The 22,725-nt window shown below is 55.0% G+C and overlaps 6 non-coding genes across 6 annotated transcripts; 2 read left to right on the top strand and 4 right to left on the bottom strand.

The window, feature by feature from the left end:
• The first annotated feature begins 4,199 nt into the window (after positions 1-4,199).
• On the top strand, positions 4,200-4,281 carry TRNAS-GCU (transfer RNA serine (anticodon GCU)). The gene has a single exon. It is a non-coding gene; the product is annotated as a tRNA-Ser (tRNA).
• Positions 4,282-7,657: 3,376 nt separating this feature from the next.
• On the bottom strand, positions 7,658-7,731 carry TRNAI-AAU (transfer RNA isoleucine (anticodon AAU)). Its single transcript has one exon. It is a non-coding gene; the product is annotated as a tRNA-Ile (tRNA).
• Positions 7,732-9,443: 1,712 nt separating this feature from the next.
• TRNAI-AAU (transfer RNA isoleucine (anticodon AAU)) lies at positions 9,444-9,517 on the bottom strand. The gene has a single exon. It is a non-coding gene; the product is annotated as a tRNA-Ile (tRNA).
• Positions 9,518-12,897: 3,380 nt separating this feature from the next.
• Positions 12,898-12,969, bottom strand: TRNAG-UCC (transfer RNA glycine (anticodon UCC)). Its single transcript has one exon. It is a non-coding gene; the product is annotated as a tRNA-Gly (tRNA).
• A 2,088-nt stretch (positions 12,970-15,057) lies between these two features.
• On the top strand, positions 15,058-15,129 carry TRNAQ-CUG (transfer RNA glutamine (anticodon CUG)). The gene has a single exon. It is a non-coding gene; the product is annotated as a tRNA-Gln (tRNA).
• Positions 15,130-17,276: 2,147 nt separating this feature from the next.
• On the bottom strand, positions 17,277-17,348 carry TRNAE-UUC (transfer RNA glutamic acid (anticodon UUC)). The gene has a single exon. It is a non-coding gene; the product is annotated as a tRNA-Glu (tRNA).
• Positions 17,349-22,725: the final 5,377 nt, after the last annotated feature.

Genomic DNA, 22,725 nt, shown 5'->3' with positions numbered 1-22,725 from the left:
CTTTTCCAATGCAGCTAATTCTGCCCCACCTGCAACCTGTCTCCAGTGCTTCTGCCACTGTCTGGCCAGGAGGGCTGGTGTCCAGCAGCTCTCTGCCCCAACGTGGCTGGTTTTGGGGAAAGCAAGTAGGAAGTGGGGACCGGGGCGGGGGGAGGCTACTGGAGCCACTTAGCCCCCTGGCTGGCTCTGCTGGTAAAAAGAAAAATTGGAAATTTCTCTCCTCATTGGAGAATGTGGGTATCAATCCCACTACCTCTCACATGCAAAGCAAGCGCTCTACCACTTGAGCTAATTCCCCTGCTTCCTGTACAATGGTCTTCTTGGAAGCTCTTCCCTTCTCCACAGAGACGTCGGCCTTCTAGGTCAGTTAGTCGTGGGAAAGGAGAAGGCTCCAAAAAGGCCTCAAGGGCAACTCTCAAGGAGACTCCCTGCAGCAAAGCCATGGGGGCGGGGGGCCTCTGAGATGACCCCTGCCCTGCAGCCTGTCCCACCTGGCCATTGTCATGGACTCCCTGTGAGGTCATCACCTCCCAACCTCCATTAGCCAATAAGCTGAGGGGCTGCAAAAGGCCCTTGTGATGTCACTGCCACACCCACCCCTGCCCTCCAGGGCTAATGTCCTGCCCCAGGCAGCCCCTTTGCATGGCTGAGCTGCTCCCAGGGGTGAAAGTGACACATTTCTTACAGGTCCTGTTCTATTGGGCACCACCCCTTGGGCTGGGCAGGAGGGAGGGGGAGGCTCAAGGCAGGAAGTTGGGGGAGGGGTTGTGATAGGACAGTACCTGTAAGAAATTAAAATGTGGAGTGTGGGAGGCTCAAGGCAGGGATTTGGGGAGTGTGTGAGAGTGGGGGGAGGGTTCAGGGCAGGGGTGAGGATGTGGAAGGGTAGAGAAGTCAGGGCACAGGATCTGGGATAGGCTTGGGGCTGGGACTGTGTGTGTGTGTCGAGGGGATCCCTCTGCTCTGTGCTCCCTGAGGCCCTTTAACACACATGGACTGACCTGGGCGCAGGCCAATGAGGGGGGTTTCAGTGAAGCTACATGTAAATGGATCCCTCTAGCAATCCCTGCCAGCCACACGCACAGGGGGAGGGACTTTAGCCAAGGAAGCAGAAGCAGCCAATCTGAGGGAGGTTTAGAAGCAAAGATGGGCTGCTGCCAGGATGGATGCTGGGATGTCACAGGGCACGAGCATGACAAGGGGAGCAGAGAGGGCCCTGCTGCACTGAGAGACATGCCAAAGCCTGGGATTGAACCAGAGACCTTTAAATGTTTCATCTAAGGCTCCGCACACTGAGCTACCAACAAACCCATCTGGCTCATTATTAACTGTCCAGGATGTTTGGCAGCCGTGTCACAGCCTGAGTGTTGCTCAGCACTAGTAGGAGACAGGGAGGGACAAAATGGTCTAACGGCACCTGCAGCCTTTCAGAACAACCCCCAGCCCCAACCCCAAGAACCAGCCCTTCCCTCCACCCTTACTGGGGTCTGCTGGGAATTGCCTGGATGCCAGCCCACCCTAGTGTCAGCCTGAGGATTGACTGGTCTGTAAAAGCTGCATCCTGGAAATTAGGAAGCAGCTAAAGTGACTCTGATGGGACTTGAACCCACAACCTTTGAATGTCTTGCTGGACTCACATTAACCACTACAGCTTAGAAGTCCAACATGCTTTCCATTGCACCCCAGCGCCTGATGGGCTGGTGAGTTGGATATCTCCACTCTCTGCTTTGCCACTGGGAGAGGGGGGGGGGGGGGTCTGTCTCTTTTGGAAGAGAAGGTAAGAAGAGGGAGGGGGCCACTGAAATTAAAGGATAGAGCTGTAATTGGAGAATGTGCCTCTCGCATGCTAAACGAGCGCTCTACCACTTGAGCTAATTCCCCTGCCTGCAAAAGGCTTTGCTGCCTCACCCACCTTGTTACAGAGCCCACAACATCCCTGCGCGTGCTACTTGTGAGACTCACACTTGTGGGTCGGCTAGCTCGGAGGTTTAGGACGTGGTGCTCATATCACACTGACGTGTCTTAAGAGCAAGCCCCTTATTTCAAGCTATAACAGGCTCGCTATTCCGACGTCCCTGCATGCGGATTTATTTCGAAGTGCTGTGTAGCCAGCCCCAAATTACAAAATAAGCTATTTCAAAATACAGGCAGTCTCCGAGTTACGTGGATCCGACTTATGTCGGATCCGCAGTTACGAACGGGGCCCTTCCTCTCCCTGGTCTCCAGCAGACCAGGGAGAGGAAGCAAAGCGGCGGAACACGCGGCCAGCTGACAGCCCACACGCGTCTGGGCTGTCAGCTGGCCATGTGCTCCGCTCTGCTCCCCCTCCCCCTGGTCTGCAGACCAGGGGGAGGGGGAGCAGAGCAGAGCAGAGCAAAGCGGCAGAGCACGCGGCCAGCTGACAGCCCAGACGTGCCGTGGCTATCCTGCTGCCCTCGGGCTCCGTGGCTTTGCTCTGCTCTGCTCTCCCTCCCCCTGGTCTGCAGACCAGGTGGAGGGGGAGCAGAGCAGAGCAGAGCAAAGCCGCGGAGCACGCGGCCAGCTGACAGCCCAGATGCGTCTGGGCTGTCAGCTGGCCGCGTGTTCCGCGGCTTTGCTCTGCTCTGCTCTGCTCTGCTCTGCTCTGCTCCCCCTCCCCCCGGTCTGCAGACCAGGGGGACGGGGAGCAAAGCAGAGCAAAGCCACGGAGCCCAAGAGCAGCAGGATAGCCACAGTGCGTCTGGGCTGTCCCGCTGCCCCCGTGCTCCGCGGCGTTGCTCCGGACACCTGTGGTACAGCAGCTGGGGCGCTGCCGGTTGGTCCCGTAGCGCCGCTCTGGGCGCCACTGGACCAACCCAGCAGCACCCCAGCTGCTCTGCCCCAGGTGTCCCCAAGTCAGCAGCTGCTGAAAATGACCAGTGGCTGACTACAGGAAGCCCCTGCCCCGGGCTTCTTAGAATCAGCCGCTGATCAGTTTCAGCAGCAGCTGACTTGGGGATGCCTGGGGTTCTTAAGTTGAATCTGTATGTAAGTCAGAACTGGCGTCCAGATTCAGCCACTGTTGAAACTGATCATCAGCAGCTGAATCTGGACGCCAGTTCCGACTTACATACAGATTCAACTTAAGAACAAACCTACAGTCCCTATCTTGTACGTAACCCAGGGACTGCCTGTAGGCACATTGATTATTTTGAACTATGGGACGCACCCCTAGTGAGTTAGAGCTGAACTCTGCCCCCAGCTCCGTGCTCCACCCACCCACCTACCTACTGACTCCCTCGCTGCCATGGGGCTGTTTGCACTGGCCTCTTCTCTCTGTAGCCAGGCTTCAGCCAGGACTGAGACTCAGGCAGGAGAATGTGACCCGGCTCCCTGCACCTGGACCCTGCATTTCTCATCCCTTCAGAGACTCTTGCCAGTGGAGGAATAAATCACAGTCACGTGAGTGTAGATTATGAAACTTTGTAGCTGTTGTTGCCTTGGAAACTCCCCACAGACCTTCCCCTGGGGTCCCGGGCAGCCGCTCACACTGCACAGCTCACTTCGAGGTGAGGGTGCTGTGTAGACGTGCCCGTCCTGTTGAGGGCCAGCCTGCTGCGGGAGGCTCTGGCTACTTCATTTCCTCGTGTCTCTCAGGCTGTGTTTACACTGCAGGGCTACGTCTACACTGCAGGCGTTTTGTGCAAGAGCAACTGCTCTTGTGTAAAATCTTGCAGAGCGTCTACACTGAAGGCACATTTTTGCGCAAGTAAATTTATAGTGCAGCATCAGACAACAGGGCTTCTTGCACAGAAGTTATTGCTCTCCCCACGAGTAATAAGCCCTCTTGTGCAAGAACTCGTCCACAAGGAGGCAGTGTGGACGGGCAACAGGGGTTTCTTGCTCAAGAAAGCCGTATATCTAAAATGCCCGTCAGAGCTTTCCTGCGCAGGAAAGCGTCCACACTGCCATGGCTGCTTTTACAGAAAAGCACTTCTCTTGTGCAACAGCACATGGCAGTGTGGACACACTGTTGGGCAAGACCTTTTGCACAAAACAGGGTAGATGTAGCCAGGGGTGTTTGGGTTTGTTACCAGCACTGAGCTTTGTACAACAGCCCAGGGAACATTGTGAAAAGCCAAAACCTTCCCGCCCTGGGTGTCCTTGGCCAGTCAGCAAGTGGCAGAAAGGTTCCCTGAAGTGCTGACTTCAGGTGATTTGAAGCAAACTGTAACAGCTCAGATGAGGTGGCCGAGTGGTTAAGGCGATGGACTGCTAATCCATTGTGCTCTGCACGCATGGGTTCAAATCCCATCCTCATCGGGTGTTTGCAGCCTGTCCTCTTGCCTCTCTCAGAGGTTCAGTGCCAGCCTCTCCTGCAACCCTGCCTGCCCCACAGGGGAAATCTCCACAGAGACACTCCCAGCTCAGACCCTCAATCCCTTCTGCCCTCAAGGGGAAACCTCACAAAGGAGATTCCAGGCAGCCAGGCCATGGGGGGGTCTCTGAGATGTCCCACCTGGCTGTTGCCATGGTCCCTCTATGAGGTCACTGCCTCCCAGCCAATGAGCTGAGGTTCTGCAAAAGTTTCTTGTGATGTCACTGCTGCCTGGCAGGCTCATGTCCTGCCCCTGGCCAGCCCCTTGGCATGTGTGAGCTGCTCTCCCTGCCCCTGTCACTCAGGGCTGGTTCTGGGGCTCAAGCAGGGAACATCAGAGGCTGCTCAGGGGGCCACATTGCTAGGCCAGGGGCCCTCCTGTGGGGCTGTGAGTGTTGCCGTCCCTGCTGTACAGACACGGCCATAGAGCCTCAGGAGGCTGCAGCGGTGGGAGACACTTCCCTGGTTTCGGGAGGGAGACGAGATGTCAAGTCCCATGACTTGGAGCCAGCTACAGACACCCATTTAAAGCTGATTTTCAGAGGGGTGTGATCAGCCCTTCCTGTGTATCTGGCTTCTTCAAAGGGGCTTAATCAGGAGCTAAAGTTGAAGAAGGGACAGTTAGAAGGTGAATTTCTGTCTCTGGCACTGTCCCACCTGACAAAGAATTTACATTCCTCTGCTTTCTGAGACAGTTGGCAAGGATGCTCCACAGTGGCTGTCTCTCTCTCTCTCTCCCTCTCTGCAGAAGCTGTTCAGACCCCTCACTAGCCAATGCTGGTGTCAGGTGCAGCTCTGAGTGCTAAAATCCCAGGTGTACAAAGTCAGAATGAAGGGGATGCATTTTGCTCTAGAAGTGACAGCCGGAGGGAGGTGGCTGCAGCAGAGCAGGGTCTTTCTGGAGACAAAGCGGAGCCTGAGGATGAGAAGGCCCATGAGAGGCAGAGACTCCAGAGTGGGGGGGGCTAGTTATTTGGTCTGGCAAACTGGCATGGCCCAGTCTGGCTGCTTTGATGTTCTATTTGGCTGTTCTTGTCCCCTCTGGGCAAGGGAGAATGGACCCTCCCCGCATCCTGAAGTGGACATTAAATGGCCTGTGAAAGGCTAGTGTAGGTGAGCAAGGAGAGAGGCTTTATGTGTCCCTGATCGTCTAGTGCAGGGGTCTCCAAACCTTTCTGCCCGAGGGCCGCATTAACTATCAAACAGCAGTTCGGGGGCCGACTACACACTTGAGGTCCAAATAAAAAACAATCAAAACATGGATGTTGTTTTTAATTATTTATTTAATATTATTTTATTCAGTTATTATTTAATAACACATTGATACACTACACATGAACGCCTGTATTAGTGTGAATGGTGAAATTATTTCCTGGATGCCAAAATGGCAATATGTTCAGCCTAAGACACTCACACTTGAAGAGATGTGATCGCTCTCCTATCATGCAGGGAATGAGGTGACAATTTGTAACATAGCCCCATGGAACAAGGGGCATGCATTTTAATGGGAAAAGCTGGTTTGAAAGCAGACACGTTATCACTTGGTAAAGGAAGTTGGAAAGCAGTGCCCAATGCTCCCACAGACTGATACCCGGCAGGGCGGTGCTGCTCTGGGTTGTGGATGAGAGAGACCAGACATGGAAGGGAGAGGGATGTTTCTTCAGGGCGCACTGCAGGGACCAGGGCAGCGCGCTAGGCACGGCACAGCGTCACCCAGAGGCTGTGCCACAGCAACCAGACCGCCTCCTGCAATGGGCACCAGCTCCTCAGCCCCGCCCCCGGAGAAGTAGCCCCTCACTCCTAGCCCCTGAGAAACCACCGTCGGGTTTCCTCCCCTCCGTCCAGCCTCCCGCGATCCTCTGCCGCCGGGTCTGATCCGGAGCCCGCCTTCGAGACCCCCCTTTTTTGCCCGCCCGGCCAAGTGGCACACGGAGCCGTCCCTGACCTGGGCTACCTGCTGTCCCGTGCGCGCGCTGGGGCCTCGCGCAGCCGCCTGCGAATCCGTTTCTCCCGCTGACACCAATGCTCGGACTCAAGCTCTCTCCTTCCACCGCCGCAGCCACCCTCCGCCTGATTGGCTCCGGTTGGTGCCGCCCACAACGCGTGACCCCGCCCAATCTGGGTTGAGAGGGACTGAAACGGCGGCATCGAAAGGGCTTCTGGGAAACGTAGTTTAAACCGAGAGCGCCTCAGGGATAATCTCGCCAGCACGCGGAAGAAGGCGGGGCCAGACAAAAAGGTCTCCACGGGCCGGATGAGAGGGCCTCGCGGGCCGCATCCGGCCCGCGGGCCGTAGTTTGGAGACCCCTGGTCTAGTGGTTAGGATCCAGCACTTTCACTGCTGTGGCCTGGGTTCAATTCCCACTCAGGGAAGCCCCTGGCAACTTTTACCAAACAACTCCATAGTCAACTTTCATGGACAGTCAACTTTCTTGCCACATGTTACAGCAGCTGTGACCCAAGAGGTTAACTCAGGCCCCTTTCCCACCTCTCCCTCACTGCTAAAAAAAGGGTCTAATGGTGCCAGCAGCCTTTCAGAACATCCCCCAGCCCTTCCCTCCCCCTTGGCTGGGCACTGTCTGGACTGAGGCCTCCCCAGTGCCAGCCTAAGGGCTCTGGAGAGGACAGGGCAGCTCCAGGGGCAGAGTCCTTTTTTCTGCAGTAGTTTAAACCCAGCCCCTTGGTTCCAAATAACTTTACTCCTCATTTTTTGCCCTCTGTGTCTCCCCCTCCCGCTGGTAACACAATCAGGACTTTTCCCTGTTGAAAGAACAAACTCTCTGGTTTTTATGTGGGGAATGTAGAACCAGGGAGGGGCTAAGGAAAGACCCTGGGAGGGGGGTGGAGGCTGGGAGGAAGGGCTAAGGCTGGCACCTTCCTCTGATGGTCCCACTGCCTCATGTCAGGGGCCTCAGCAGCGCTGGGGGGTGGCTCCAGGGGGAGAAGCTGGTTCAGGGGAACATGAGCTGCTGGGCCACTGAAGCAGGCCCCCAGCAGCAGCCTCTGTGCAGGGCTCACACACTCCAGGCCTCCCGGTCACATTGAGTCTTCCCGTGTGGCTTGGGCTCCAGAGCCTGCCCCCCACCTGGTGCCTTGAGGTAGCCACTGCAGCAGCAGGAATTTGGGCATCAGGTCCCCTGCTTTTGGGGACAGGAAGCCAGGCCAAGGTCCTTTTAGCCACTGGGGCTGTGCAGGCTGGAGCCTCCCCCTACCAGATCTCTGCCCTGCTTCCTGCAAAGCTCTCAGCCTTTTGCTTCGTTTTGCTTTCCTGTCCATAGCAGGCAGCTAAAGGAACGGAAGTCACCAAACCAAACACCACTCTGGCCAGCATGGGGCTTGAACCCATGACCTTGGCGTTATTAGCACCACGCTCTAACCAACTGAGCTAGCCGGCCTACAAAAGTGCGGTTCCACAGTTCACCAGTGGCCCTTTCAAGAAAGGCGCCTCAGGCAGCTGCAGAGACATCTCTGCAGCTGCCAATGGCTCTTCTCTGACAGGGCCACTAGCGACTCGCTGTGACGTGTGCTGGCTAGTGCAGCTGGTTTGAGGGTTGGTCGAGGTGGCTGGCGGCCGGCAGACCCAGGGCAAAGAGGCAGCCGGAATCTCTTGCTGCCAGCACCTTGCCTCCCAGCTTCTTCCCTGCCAGCAGCAGCCGCAGCCCCTTTCGGCCACTGGGTCAGCCCGGAAAGGGAGGCAGGAAAGAGGCCTCATTTTGCAGGTTTCCGAGTCCTGAGCACTGCCCATGAAACCAACCACCCCTCAATCAACTGGGCCAAACTGGTGCCCAGTTCATGCCCACTAGGACCTGCTTTACTTGGTTTCTTTCCACCCAGAGCCCCCTTCTTCTCCTGGGCTGTGAGGAACATCCCTGGGATACTCTCATATCCCTGCACAGGGCCATCTCTCCAGTGACAGGAGACGGGGCTGGGCTTCTGACCTGCTCCACTGACACCTCCCGTCCTCCCGTCAGTCAGCTCCATCACTCAGGGCATGCCAGGGAACTGAGTGATTGTGCCCTTGAGTGGCATTCTCAGCCAGCCAATCGGCTTTGTGAGGAGTTCATTTAGATGGGGCAATGAGCTCTCTCGTTAGGCCAGCAAGGAATCAGCCAAGGCCCCAGCCCCAGGGAGCCGGCTGGAGACCATGTGGAGGGAGCCGCTGCCTCTCCCCCTGTGTAGCCGGCACTTTCCCAGGGGGGCAACTCTGCTCCCTGGGACCCATCTCCATCGCTTCTGTCACCGCCAGGCAATGGGAGAGCGAGTGGACTCCCCACGGGGCGCACGGTGAGAGACAGGGGGCTGGCAGCTCAGGGAGGGGTGGTCCCAGGAGGCAGAGGGCACCTGTGACTCTCAGCTGGCAGCTGACACTCTGCTCCTTGCTTCACTCCCGCTGCTTCACCTCCCAGGGCTTCTTTCTCCTTCCCTGTCCATAGCAGGCAGCTACACAAAGGCAGGTCACCAAACCAGACACCCCTGTGGCCAGCATGGGGCTTGCACCCACGACCTGGGCGTTATCAGCATCAAGCTCTAAACAGCTGAGCCAGCAGCCCACGAGGGGCCCTTTGGGAAAGACCCCACAGGCAGCTGCAGGGACGTCTCTGCCGCTGCCACGAGCTCGTCTCTGATGGGGCGACGGGCGACTCACTGAGATGTGGGCTGGATAGTGCAGAGTCAGAGGAGCAGGAGCCTGGGTGGGTTCAGGGGGGCCTTGAGCAGGAGCAGGTTTGGGGGAGGGGCTGCTGGGCCACTGAAGCAGGTGACCAGGTGGTTGGCAGCAGCGCTGTGGGCTGGGCACATGGTCCCAGTTTCCTGGACATACAGAGCCTCGGAGCAGTCACTGCAGCAGCAGGAATTTGGGCATCAGGTCACCCCACTGGGGACAATGGAGGGAAGAGAAGAGTTTTGCCTACTCTTGGAGAAAGCAGGCCAGGCCAAGGCCCTTTTAGCCACTGGGGCTGTGCAGGCTGGAGCCTCCTCCTACCAGTTCTCTGGCCTGAGTCCTGCAAAGCTCTCAGCCTTTTGCCTGTTTCTGCTTCTCTGTCCATAGCTGGCAGCTAAAGTGTGTGGTTGGCAGGGACAGAAGTAGTCACCACAGCAAACAACTGTGTGGCCAGCATGGGGCTTGAACCCATGACCTTGGTGTTATTAGCACCATGCTCTAACCAACTGAGCTAGCTGGCCTTCAGGAGCTGAGTTTACAAATGGCCCTTTCAGAAAGGCACCTCCGGCAGCTGCAGGGATGTCTCTGAAGCTTCCAATGGCTCTTCTCTGACAGGGTCACTAGCGACTCACTGTGACATGGGCTCACTAGTCCAGCTGGTTTGAGGTTTGGTCAAGGTGGCTGGTGGCCGGCAGACCCAGGGCAAAGAGGCAGCAGGAATCTCCTGCTGCCAGCACCTTGCCTCCCAGCTTCTTCCCTGTCAGCAGCAGCCGCAGCCCCTTTTGGCCACTGTGAAGAGAGGCAGGAATGGGGCCAAGTAGCGAGTCAGGCTGAGGGGGGCAGGCAAAGCTCATCTTGTCTTGCAGGGCCACTGGCAACAGCTTCTCTCTTGTGCGCTGCTGCTGAGGAGAAAAACACCCTGAGAGGGACCAGAAAGACCAATTTAAAAGATTGTTTGGAGGGGGCACCTGTTAGCACCAGGGGGGCGAGAGTCAGAGCCTGGCAGCTCCTGGGGAGCACACAAGAGACCACAAGGGTAAGCAGCAAGCTCCAGGCAGGTTAAGTTTTAGGGCCCAGCCCATCTCAGCCAGGCAGACCATAACATCAGACTGAGCTCCAGGGGGCATGGGACACAATACTCTCTCTCTGGGGAGCCTGTAGATAAGGAGCCCAAAACTCATAAAGTTGGAAGGTTTTGCAGCAACCAACCCAACCCCAGCAAGTCTCACTGAGATTTGAACTCAGCTCACAGGATTCAGAGTCTGAGTGCTGCCCCTTACACCATGGGACCCACATGAGCCTGCAGTGACTCAATTAGGCTGAACTGGAGCCTCAGCTCATGCCCACTGGGACCAGCTTTGCTTGTTTTCCTTCCACCCAGAGCCCCCTTCTTCTCCTGGGCAGCAAGGAGCCTCCCTGAGATGCCCTGAGACAGGCACAGGACTCTGCCTCCCCACAGCCAGCCCCACCCCACCCCACCCAACCGGCTTTGGAAGAACAAAGCGGGGGGGGGGGGGGACTAGCTAGACTGCTCCCTTCTTACACACTTCAAAATGTCCATCCCTAAATAGGCCAAGGCTGTGTGGCCTAAAAGATAAGAGCCCCCAAATTCCCCCTGTGCTCGGGGAGCCAGGTTTGCTGTGTGAATTCTGTGGGGCAGGTGACATCAGGCCTGGGCACTGGGATTATTTACCACTTCCCCTGGCCTTAGGAATGCTGCATTTTTTTACAGCTGTGATGGCTGAGTGGTTAAGGTGTTATACTACAAATGCCATAGGGTTTTCTGCTGCAGGTTCAAATCCTGCTGACAGCAAGGACTGTGTTTTGATTACTCCCCTGGCTAGTGTAACCCTTCTGCCAGGTAGTGCAGGCAGTAGCCAGGGTTGGGTTCAATATCCAGGGGTTCCTTTTTGTCCATCTCACACAAAACTGGCTTGAGCTCCCACTGAGTAGCCAGGGAAATCCACACACCCTCCCAGGCACCTCAGGGAGTTGATGCTTCCCCACTTGCCATCACAGAGTCTGAATGTAGAAAAGAAACTTTTAATGAAAGAGAGCGAGAAATAACGTGGCATTAGCCTGGGAAAATACCACAAGCAGGGTTCAGAACCAACCCCCAAGTAAGTCCCTGCTCAAGTGGATTGAGCAATGTCCTTTGCCAGCAATGTAAGTCCAGCAATGTATGTGTCCCACTCACATGCCCAAACTTTCGCCATGCCCCACTCACAGTTGCTGCCCTTGCTCAGGGCAGATAAAAGCTTAGAAGTGATTTTCAGAGCTCACCTCCCACTCTTGGTGGGGGGCGGGACATAGGATGCCTCTCACTCACTCTACTGGCCACTCACCGCTGCTCCTACTGGCCACTTGCTGGCCACTCCCACTAACCACCCTGCTGGCCACCTGCCACTGTTCCTATAGGCCATCCACCAGCTATCTGCTGTTACCCCTACTGGCCGCCCTGTTGGCTGCTTGCTCCTGCCAGCTGCTGCTTCTATGATGGGGATAGGTCTGGCTCTGCCCCAAACCCAGTGATTTCAGTTCTTTGTCAGTTTCCTTGGTGATTTCAGCTCTTGGCCCCCCACCTAGGCTGCGCGAAAGATTCCAGCCCCCACTGGAATAATATTTCGAAATAACAAAGAGATTCCTTAAGGAGTCTGTTCTAGGTCTATCCTTAGAATGGGCAGTGGGGGAGGGAGAGACAAGATGAACCAGTCTCATAGCTCATGGTTGGAGGACATGTGGCCTGATGGTTCACGCTCCTTCCCCCCACACCCAGAGTCCACTCCACTTGAGTCTGGAAGGGGAAGGCTCGTCCATCCCAGACTTTTTTCAATGACAGTGTCTCTCCTGCCACCACTGGTGTCATATTTTACAATTCCTACAGTTAGAGATAAAATGGTTTGTGACCCCACCACAGCCAAATTAGTTACAATACTCCAAATTCCATTCTCACAACCGATCCTCCATCAGGCCTATAGCACTGGCTGAACTGGATTTACATAGCCACAGCCCGGATTCATTTCCCAGCCCAGCATGAGCTGTATTTCCATATCAACAGCTGATTATCTTGCAGGGCTACACAACTGAAGGAGTGTGCCCACACCTAGGACTGCTCTCCCCTTTCAGCTGGCTGTATTGGAAACAGTGGTTGAGACCCTGTTTACTTTTGTAGTGCAGACATACCCTGAGTGAGGCGGTGATACAGGAGGAGCAGCTCAAACAGGCCAAAGGGTTGGCCAGGGGCAGGACATGAGCCCTGCAAGGCAGCAGTGACATCACAAGGGCCTTGTGCAGCACCTCAGCTCATTGGTTGAGAGGCAGTGACCTCATAGATGGTCCATGACAACAGCCCGGTGGGACAGGGGCAATCTGAGACTACACACTACAGGGTGTTTGAGCTGCTCCCCACAAAAAGCGGTGAGAGGGAGCCCTTGGCTGTGGGACCCCCTTGTTCCTGTTGTTCAGGGCTAAATAAGATCTCCCCCAGAAGGCTGCCTGTTCCCTTCCCACCTTGCATTGGCTGGGAATCAAATCAAGCAAGGGGCAGCAAACGCCAGGCACTGTCATTGTCTGGGCCACAGATAAAGACCCTCTTGAAGCTGTGGTCGGAGGAGGAGTCCCTGCAGTCCATGCGGAGGAATGCAGACATTTATGGCCGAATGGCCAATGGTCTTGCAAAGAAAGGCCACCTCCTTCCTTTCCTAGACTGCATCCTAGACCAAGTCAGAACCAAGGTCAAGGAATTGCCGCAGGGGTATGTCAGGGAAGCACCCTTTACTGTGCATACTCTCAGGATGAAAAGTGGTGAGTGGCAGCCTATAGCTGCAGGACCCATTTGTACCTGTTTTTTCAGGGTTAAAGTAAGAGGTCAGTAAGGAACTTGGATGCTCCCTCTCCAGCATGCATTGGCTGGGAATTGAACCCAGGTCAACTGCTTGGAAAGCAGCTATGCTCACCACTATGCCACCAATTCCATGGCTACTGTTCAGTGGCAAAATTAGTGAGGGAAATCCATATCTTCCATGATGCGAGCTGGAGACCAGAGGGTGCCTGTTGGTTTGGGTAAAGCATAACGTCTTGACCAATTGGCTAAAATCAGGAGTGGTGATGCTGGGGTAGTGGCTGCCCTGCACTCTCCGTGGTGTGAGGAGCCGGGCGGGAGAGGAGTCCCAGAGGTTGTTGGGTGGGAGAGTAGAGTTTCTCGGCCTTTGGGCTAAGCTCTAGAGCAGCAAAGGGAGAGGTGGGGAAGTGGCTTCTGGATACTCTGTGTGGCTCGGGGATCCGGACCAAGAGCTGTTATCGTGCTTGTTGCTGTAAATGTTGTTTCTTGGTCGTTGGGCTAAGATCGAGCACTTCTGCTCAAGGTCAACGAATTGTGGCAGAGGTATGTGAGGGTCTGTGAGGGCAGCTCCCGTGCTGGGTAAGCACCGCAGCACTGTGCTTACTATGAGGAATTGGACCAAATCCTGGGGTGTGAGGAGCCCCTGTCTTCAGGGATAGTTGTGGAGTCTGGGATGGAGACACCTGGGCAGCAGCAGCTGCAGCTCCAGTATGATAACGCTGATGACCTGCAGCTCCAGGATGAGAAGGAAGATTCCAGAAGCTTTGTGACCTTCACCCTGGAGCCGGTCCCCAGATGCAGGGGGACTCCCAAACGTCTTCAGGCAGCGAGGAGGGAACATTAGGTGAGTGCCGGGAGGTTGCAATACCCCAAAATATGTCTACACTTGCACCCTCTTTCAGGAGAGGGATGCAAATGGAGACATTCGAAATTGTAAATGAAACCGGGATTTAAATATCCGATTTGCATAATCGCATCCGGGCGCTATTTCGAAATACTTTCTTTTGAAATAAAAAACACCGTTTAGATGCAGTTATTTGGGGAGAAAACCCTTCTTCCAAAATAACCCTTCAACACTCCCCTCTGGTCTGGACCTAACAGCAGTGTCAGCGTTTGCTAGTCGGGGCTCTGGACAGTGGGTGGGGCAGGGAGCTGGGGGCAGAGCTGGGCAACCTTGGCCCATTCAGAGAACCTCTCCCTGTCTCCATGGCCTAGTTTGATGCTTCACCCCATGACTCAGGAAGGAGCCCCCAAGCTCCCACTGTGCTCTGGGAGCCAGGTTTGCTCTTATTCATCCATGTGTATGACCCATACTGCCTGAGCAGGAAAGGGGCTGCCTGGGAATTGTTGCTTGGCTGCTGGGAGTGTCTCTCAGTCAGAGCCTCCCTCTGGCACCCCAGCCCCTCCCTTCCCTCCACCCACTGGCCCTCCCCATGATGGAGAAGGGCAGAGACCAGGCAGATTTCATGAATACGGAGAAGGCTGGTTTCCCTGACTGGAAACAGAACCCAAACCACAGCAATGAGAGAGCTGAATTCTAGCCACTAGACCACCAAGGACACATGAAATGTATCTCTTTGCTCACCCACACTAGCCTTTCACAGGCAATTTTCTGTCCACTTCAGGATGAGGGGGAGGGTCCATTCTCCCTTGCCCAGAGGGGACAAGAACAGCCAAACAGAAAATCAAAGCAGCCAGACTGGGCCATGCCAGTTGTCCAACTAGCCCAGGATCCTGTCTCATGACAGCAGCCAATTTCATTCTCCCAAGGGAATCCTCAGCACAGACAATTATTAAGTGATCCCTCCCATCACCCATTCCCAGCTTCTGGTATACACAATCTAGGGACACCTGCCCTGTCCATCCTCGTTAAATGCCATTCATTGTGGCCCCGGGGCTTCCAAAGTTGAGTAGCTCTGCATTAAGGGTTCTTATTAATGTCAAGAACCTCAAGCAATGTAAAGCCAGAGTGTGATGGAACGGGAAACGAAAATATTCCCATTAGAAGGAATTTTTTCCAAGGGGGAATTTGGAGTTGAACCACAGACCACTTGATCAGGAGAGGCTTTGACTGGCCCTAACAAGGAATTTGCTCTGAAAGCAGCAGAGCTGGGACAGGACAGAGAGTCCTGGGAGATGAAGCAGCTGGAGGGAGCCAGGAGAGCAGAGGCCAGACTGAGAGCTGAGAGTCAGAGGTGCCCACTGCACTTTCACACCACAGGTCCTATGGTGTAAGGGGCAGCACTCAGGACTCTGAATCCTGCAATCTGAGTTCAAATCTCAGTGGGACCTGCTGGGGCACAGCTGGTTGTTGCAAGGTTCAGGTGCTTCAGCTTCCATGCACTGAGGTTCAACAAAGAGAGTTTTGTTCCTCTTGCTGGGTGTCTGAGGCCACTGGAGCTCCATCTCCAGACTGAGCAGGCGGGAGGGAGGGGTCTGATGCCATCACAGCTGCAGGGAAGGTCACCCACCTGGCCCCTGAGCTCAGCCCATGTGTGCAGCAGCCAGACAGTGTGAGTGGAACGGAGAGGCGGCATTCATATACTTTGGGAAGGGTCCTGAGTCCTGGCTCCCAGCCACGCACCTTGGCAGAAAGACCAATGGCCCCTGCACAAAGCGCATTGTGGGAATAAGAGTTGGGGCAGCAGGAAAGAGGCCGGCCCCCCAGTACCAGAAAGTCAGTGGAAGAAGATGGGAGTGAATCCTCCTACCTCTCACTTGCAAAGGCAGCACTTTTCCAGTGGAGCTAATTCTGCCCCACCTGCAACCTGCCTCCAGTGCTCCTGCCACTGATTGGCCCATGAGGGTTGGTGTCCAGCAGCTTTCTGCCCCGGCATGGCTGGATTTCGGGGAGAGCAAGTAGGAAGTGGAGGGGGGCTACTGGAGGCACTTAGCCCCCTCCCTGGCTGGCTTTTCCAGTAGAAAGAAAATTGGGGCTTGCCTCCAGCACTGGAGAAGATGGGCATTGATCCCACTGCCTCTCACATGCAAAGTGAGCACTGTACCACTTGAGCTAATTCCCCTGCTGTGTTATAGCTATCCTTATTGGTGTCTCTTCCCTTCTCCACAGGGACGTCTGTCTTCTAGGTCAGTTAGTCGTGGGAAAGGAGAAGGCTCCAAAAAGGCCTCAAAGGCAACTCTCAAGAAGGAGACTCCCTGCAGCAAAGCCATGGGGCGGGGGGGGGGGCTCTGAGATGGCCCCTGCCCTGCAGCCTGTCCCACCTGGCCATTGTCATGGACTCTCTGTGAGGTCATCACCTCCCAACCTCCTTTAGCCAATAAGCTGAGAGGCTGCAAAAGCCCCTTGTGATGTCACTGCCACACCCACCCCTGCCCTCCAGGGCTAATGTCCTGCCCCAGGCAGCCCCTTTGCCTGGCTGAGCTGCTCCCAGGGGTGAAAGTGACACATTTCTTAAAGGGACTGTTCTATTGGGCACCACCCCGTGGGCATAGGGAGGCTCAAGGCAGGAAGTAGGGGAGTGTGTGAGAGTGGTGCGGGGCTCAGGGGAGAGGTGAGGATGTGGAAGGAGAGAGAAGTCAGGGCACAGGATTAGGGATGTGGGAGAGGCTTGGGGCTGGGACTGTGTGTGTGTGTTGACAGGATCCCTCTGCTCTGGGCTCCCTGGGGCCCTTTAACACACAAGGGCTTTCTCTGCAGTGCGCTGGGGAGAGAAACCGCTGAGCCAGTGACACGGACTGATCTGGGTGCAGGTGAATGAGGGGGGTTTCAGTGAAGCTGCCTGTGAATGGATCCATCTAGCGACCCCTGCCAGCCACACGCACAGGGGGAGGGGACTTTAGCCAAGGAAGCAGCAACTCTGAGGGAGAGTTGGAAGCGAAGGGGGTTAATCAGAAGGAGGGGAGTTTCCAGTGCTGGGCTGTGGCGAAGATGGATGAGGGGATGTCACAGGGCACTAGCATGGCTGGGGAGCAGAGGGCCCTGCTGCACCGAGAGACATGCTAAAGCCTGGGGTTGAGCCAGGGACCTTTAAATGTTTCATCTAAGGCTCCCCATGCTGAGCGACTAACAAACCGTCTGGGATGTTTGGCAGCCGTGTCACAAACATGATGCCGTCGTGCCCGGCCCAGGAAGGCGAGACTGGTGTTTCCTGCCCCCTGCAGTTTGACTTGCTCCTTCCCCCCATTCCTGCCTTAGCTCCCGGGCTGACCTGGCAGCTGAAGTGGTCGGGTGGCCAGATTTGCACATTGCAGCCTGGGCAGGGAGTCGGAGCTTCCTGCAGGGCTGCCCACATGGGAGAGGCTGTTTGAGTCACCCAGCTCTGCCTCTTCTGAAGGGCTTGTGAAAATAGCAGGTGCTGTCTTGTCAGTGAGGGAGAGGTAGGAAAGGGACCCTGAGTGAACCTCTTGGGTCACAGCTGCTGTCACAATGAGGTAAGATGAATGACTTGGCAGTTATCCTGTGAAAAAACAAGGCTGCTTTCCCTGACTGGGAATTGAACCCAGGCCTCAGCAGTGAAAGTGCTGAATCCTAGCTACTAGACCATCAGGGACACACAAGCTTGTCTTTTTCCTTACCTACACTAGCCTTTCACAGACCACTTTCTGTCCCCTTCAGGACAGGCATCCATTTTCCATTGCCCAGATGGGGCAAGAACAGAAACCATACAGAATATCAGAACAGCCAGACAGGGCCATGCCAGTTGTCCAATTAGCCCAGGATCCTCTCTCAGAACAGCAGCCAATGTCATTGCCCAGTGGGAATCCTCAGGACAGACAATTGTCAAGTGATCCCTCCCGTCACCCATTCCCAGCTTCTAGAATACATCAGCTAGGGACACCTGCCCTGTCCATCCTGGCTAAATGCCATTGATTGACCTTTCCTACATTAAATTATCCAGTTCTGTTTTGGACCTTCTTGTAGATTTCACCTTCACAACATCCTCTGGCAAGGACTTCCACTGGGTGCAAAAATGGTTCCTTTGGGTTTATTTTTAATTTGGCTGCTTACCAGTTTCATTCTGTCACCTGGGATCTTGTGTTGGAGAAAAAAAAATCCTTATTGCTTTCTCCACCCCTGTCATTATTACATGAAACTCTGTCCCATCGCCCCTGAGTCTAGACTACATCTAGACTGTGCTCTCCTCAACATCCCCTCCCGCAGAAGAAATGCAAATCTGCTGATCCTTTTTGAGGAAAAGATTTTTCCGATTTTTGGCCCCGTGTAGCCCACCCATGGTGGGTGGGGCAGGAAAACTGCTCCTAGCTGGGGGAATTAGCTCTGGTGGCAGAGCCCTTGCTTAGCATGTGTGAGGCAGTGGGATCAATCCCCATTCCTCAGTGTCTGTGGTGTTCTCCTTCCTTCTTCTCACAGGCAGAGTCGGTGGCTCCGAGCACCCAGAGACCCCTCCCTCTTCCTTCCTGGTCTCCGAAAAAACCCACCTAGTGGGGCACGGAGCTGCTGGGCCTGGTGGAGTGTTGGGAGAGGGGCTAGTGCTCCCTTTGTGCATGAGAGGTAGGAGGATTCACTCCCATCTTCTCCTCCCTGCTCGCTGGTGCTGAGGGGCCGGCCCCTTTCCTGCTGCCCCAACTCTTATTCCCACAATGCACTTTGTGCAGGGGGCATTGGTCTTTGTGCCAAGGTGCATGACTGGGAGCCAGGACTCAGGACCCTTCCCCAAATATACAACCCCCCTCCCCACCCAAACCCTCTGTTCAGCTCACACTGTCTGGCTGCCTCCAGCATGGGCTGAGCAGGTGACCTGCCCTACATCTGGGAGAGCATCAGGCACCTGACCACAAGTCTGATCAGTCTGGGGACCAAGCTCCATTGGGCCTCACACACCCAGCACAGGAGTAAAACTGCCTCTGGGGAATCTCAGCACAAGAAATGTAAAACCCACAGAGCACAAGGAGCTCACAGCAACCAGCCCAGCCCCAACAGGTCCCACTAAGACTTGAACTCACATTGCAAGATTCAGCATCCTGAGTGCTGCCCCTTACACCATGGGACCTACATATACAGCTTCTGGTGGGGATCTGGGACACTCAGGTCTCAGGCTGGCCTCTGCTCTCCTGGCTTCCCACCAACAGCTTCATCTCTCAGGACTCTCTGGCTACGTCTACACGGCACATTGATTTTGGAATAAGCTTTTCTTGAATAGTGATTCCAAAATAGCTTATTTTGAAATAGCACGTCTACACTGCAGGGAAACCTCAGAATGAGTCTAAGTCAGGCACCCCTAATGTAGACAAGCTACCGATTTAGAGCCCTGGGAGAAATAACTTAGAATGGGCCTAGGGAGGGGCCATTTTGAAGTAGCGGAAGTGGCGCATCTCCACACGCATTATTCTGAAATAGCTAATTGGGAACAGGTGTTATTCCTCGTAGAGTGAGGTTTACAGAAGTTGGAATAACCCGTCTGTTACTTCAGATTATTTCACATTAACGGAATTGCTGCACAGACTTTGGCATTGTTATTCTAAACGGACATTATTCCAAAATAACTTTTCTGTGTAGACAGAACCTGCGTCCTGCCCCAGCTCTGCTGCGTTCAGGACAAATTCCTTGTTAGGATCCATCACAATCTGGGGTCAGTGAGGGTCCGTCCCACCTGAGATGTGTGGCCGCTCTCTGGGCCGCTCTCTGGGACAGCAAACACGGACACAAGGCAGGATTCTCTCATTCTAGGACCATTCGTTGGTTTTTCACCTGTCAGAGCTACAGACTAACAGGGCCCCCCGAAGGGACAGACTATGTGGCCCCCAGACCTTTTGTTTGCTGGTGCCTAGATGCCAGGGGCCCAGACTCTGCAACACTCACAGGACCCACAGGAGGGGGCTGGTTTGATGCTTCACCCCACGGCCCAGCAACGAGCCCCCCAGCTCCCCCTGTGAGCTGGGAGCCAGGTTTGCTGTGTGAATTCTGTGGGGCAGGCGACATCAGGCCTGGGCACTGGGATTAGTTACCAGTTTCCCTGGCTCTAGGGCACTACTGAGCTCCCAGCTCTGATGGCCGAGTGGTGACAGTGTTGGACTAGAAATCCAATAGGGTGTCCCTGTGCAGGTTCAAATCCTTCTCACAGTGAGGCCTGTGTTTTGGCCACACTCCTTCCTTGGGCAACAAGCTACACGACCCCTCTGATACTCTCCACACCCTCCCCATCCAGGGCCCATCCCCTCTGCTGCTTTCAGAGACTACGAGGAAGAAGGGCAGAGTCCAAAGAACAGGGTTTTCCAAAATGTGGTGCCATGTAGCAGCAGGTGGCAGGAGCCAACGTGGCTTGACAGCCTGTTCCATCCCAGTGCACTGACCTCCCAGCCTGCTGCTGCTCTGGGAGGGGGGGGGCTGGCCGTGTGCATCGGGGCATTGTGATGTCACGCGTGATACCAACACAGGATGCTCTGCTGCAGAGTCCTCGCCCTGCCTCTGACCCCAGGAGCTACTGGCAGACGGGCACCGACCCTCCGTCCTCACCTTCTGCAACCAGCTGTTCCCAAGAGGGCAATTTTGGGCAGAAGGTGATTCCAGGATTCTGTTTCTGCCCTTGTGGACAGAGAAACCGGGACAAAGCAGCAGCCCCAAAAGGCTCTTCCATTCTCAGCTTACAGAGCAGAGGCCTGGAGTAGTTGCTCAGCAAGGCTGTGTCTACACTGCCCCCGCTTATGCAAAAAATATGCAGATAAGGCGAAGTGTGCAATATCGCTGTGCTTCATTTCCATAATTAATGAGGCTCCGTTTTTGTGGAAGAGGTTTTTGTGCAAAAAGGAGCCTTCTAGACGGCGCCTTTTCTTGCACAAACCCAGGAATATTCCACGCTTTGCCTCATTTGCATTTTTTTTTTTTTTTTTGCACAAGAAGGGAGGCACTGTAGACATAGCCTATGGCTGATTATTTTCAGGAATAATGGAATTGTGCAAGAGGGTTTTTCTTGCGCAAGAAGGGAAATGTAGACAGCTCCTTCTTGCGCAAGAGCCTCTTCTGCAAAAATGGGGGCTCATTAGACATGCAAATGAGACTGGGCGATATTCCACGCTTTGCCTCATTTGCATAGCTCTGGCACAAAATCGTGCCAGTGTAGACATAGCCTGTGTGTCCCTACATGGCTGGTTTGACCCCAGCAGGTATCCCTAGATAGCTAGTTTGACTCCAGCTCTAAGGGGAGATTCTTTTCCCTCCCCTGGCTGAGGCAGGACTTGACAGCTGCTGGGTGGAGCAGCAGGGCAGGCAAGGACCTTCCGGGGGCACAGGCAGGCTCTCCACAGAGGAGCCAAACAAGGGAGCAGCCACAGGGACTGTCAAAGCCTGGGACTGAACCAGGAACCGTTAAATCTGCGCTCTGAGAATCACCTCACTGAGCTACTTCAGTAAGTATGCAGCTTGTTCTGCCTGGTCCCATCACTTCTCTCTCAGGGGTGTGTCTACACGGGTGCGATATTGTGCCAAAGCGGCCACTTTTGCGCAAAACCTTCCTGCCTGTCTACACTGGCGGGGAGTTCTTGAGCAAGAACCCTGACATTCTAATGTATGAAATCAGTGCTTCTTGCGCTAGAACTATGATGCTCCTGCTCAGGAATAAGCCCTCTTGCACAACTGTTCTTGTGCAAGAGGCCAGTGTAGACAGGCGACATGCATTTCTTGCACAAGAAAGTCCTATAGTGAAAATGGCCATCAGAGCTTTCTTGCACAAGAGAGCGTCTACACTGGCACGGATGCTCTTGCGCAAAGACACATGCCAGTGCAGATGCTCTCTTGTGCAATTACTTTAACGCAAGAACATGACAGTGTAGACATAACCAGGGAGATATAAGGCTGTATTTTTCCACAGCCTGAAGTCACCTGCCACACACAATTCAACCAGCAAGCCTGGGTCCCAGAACTCAGGTAGCATGTGGAGGTCTCATAGTTGAGCCATGGGGTTCAGCATCAAACCAGCCCCCACCTGTGGGTGGTGTAATTGTGCTGGAATCTGGTTACTCTTGTCCGTGGACAACGAGAAACAGTCTGGTGGGCCACACAGAGAACCCTGCTGGGATAAAGTACAGGCAACTGACGACTCTGTCTTGCTGCCTACAGCAAATCCTCCAGGTTCTGCACGGTACTGGGTGGAAGTGGTGTCACTTGTGCAGCAGCACAGAGTAGTTTAAACTCTGAAGCTAAATGAACACTTGGGAGAAAGAGGCTCCTTGTTACAAATTCAACTTTCAATACCACAAGGTTCGTAAGGACTGTGCTTGGTTCTTTGATTTGAGGCAAAGGGCTTGTTCTCACTGCCCAGGGGCTCCAGGAATGAGACTCTACGTGGCACTACATGGCATAGTGGAACCAGGCTAGAGATGCAGGGTGTAGGAGGGGCTGAGTTTGCATCATTTGCTGCTGCCCCTGGTGCCTGCACATCTGGTCCCTGCCACTGCCAGGCTCCGCCCCCCCTCCCGGTGCTAAAGGTAGAGGTCTGGGGGGGGGGGGGGCTGGGCACTGGGGGAGGGGTCTATAGGTAGAAGAGGGCTGGGCACAGGGGATATCTGGAGGAGATCTCTGGCAGAGGGGCCACTGGGCATGGTGGTTGCTGGGTATCAGCTCTGCGGGGCAGGGTCCAGTGTGGTGGACTCACTAGCAGTGCAGGGATGGGGCAGGGATGCAGGTGGAAGGGGAGTGCATAGGTGGCTTGGGGATGGTGTTATCTAGGGGTTGGGTTAGAGGAGGCTCAGGGTAGGGGTTTGGGGAAACTCCTCAGTCCCGCATCCCAGGCACGTGCTGTGGCACAAAGACCAGTGGTCTCTGCACAACGTGTCTTGCAGGGATAAGAGCTGGGGCAGCAGGGAGGGGCAGCCCCTCAGCACCAGAGAGCAGGCGAGAGAAGATGGGAGCAAATCCGGCTACTGCTCCTTTGAGATGGAGACACATTTCCGTGGGGGCAGACTAAGCTCCCA

Source organism: Pelodiscus sinensis, chromosome 31 (genome assembly GCF_049634645.1).
Source record: "Pelodiscus sinensis isolate JC-2024 chromosome 31, ASM4963464v1, whole genome shotgun sequence".
Taxonomy (NCBI): Eukaryota; Metazoa; Chordata; order Testudines; family Trionychidae; genus Pelodiscus; species Pelodiscus sinensis.
The sequence above is the reverse complement of the archived record's forward strand: the minus strand, read 5'-3'. Positions and strand labels throughout refer to the sequence as shown.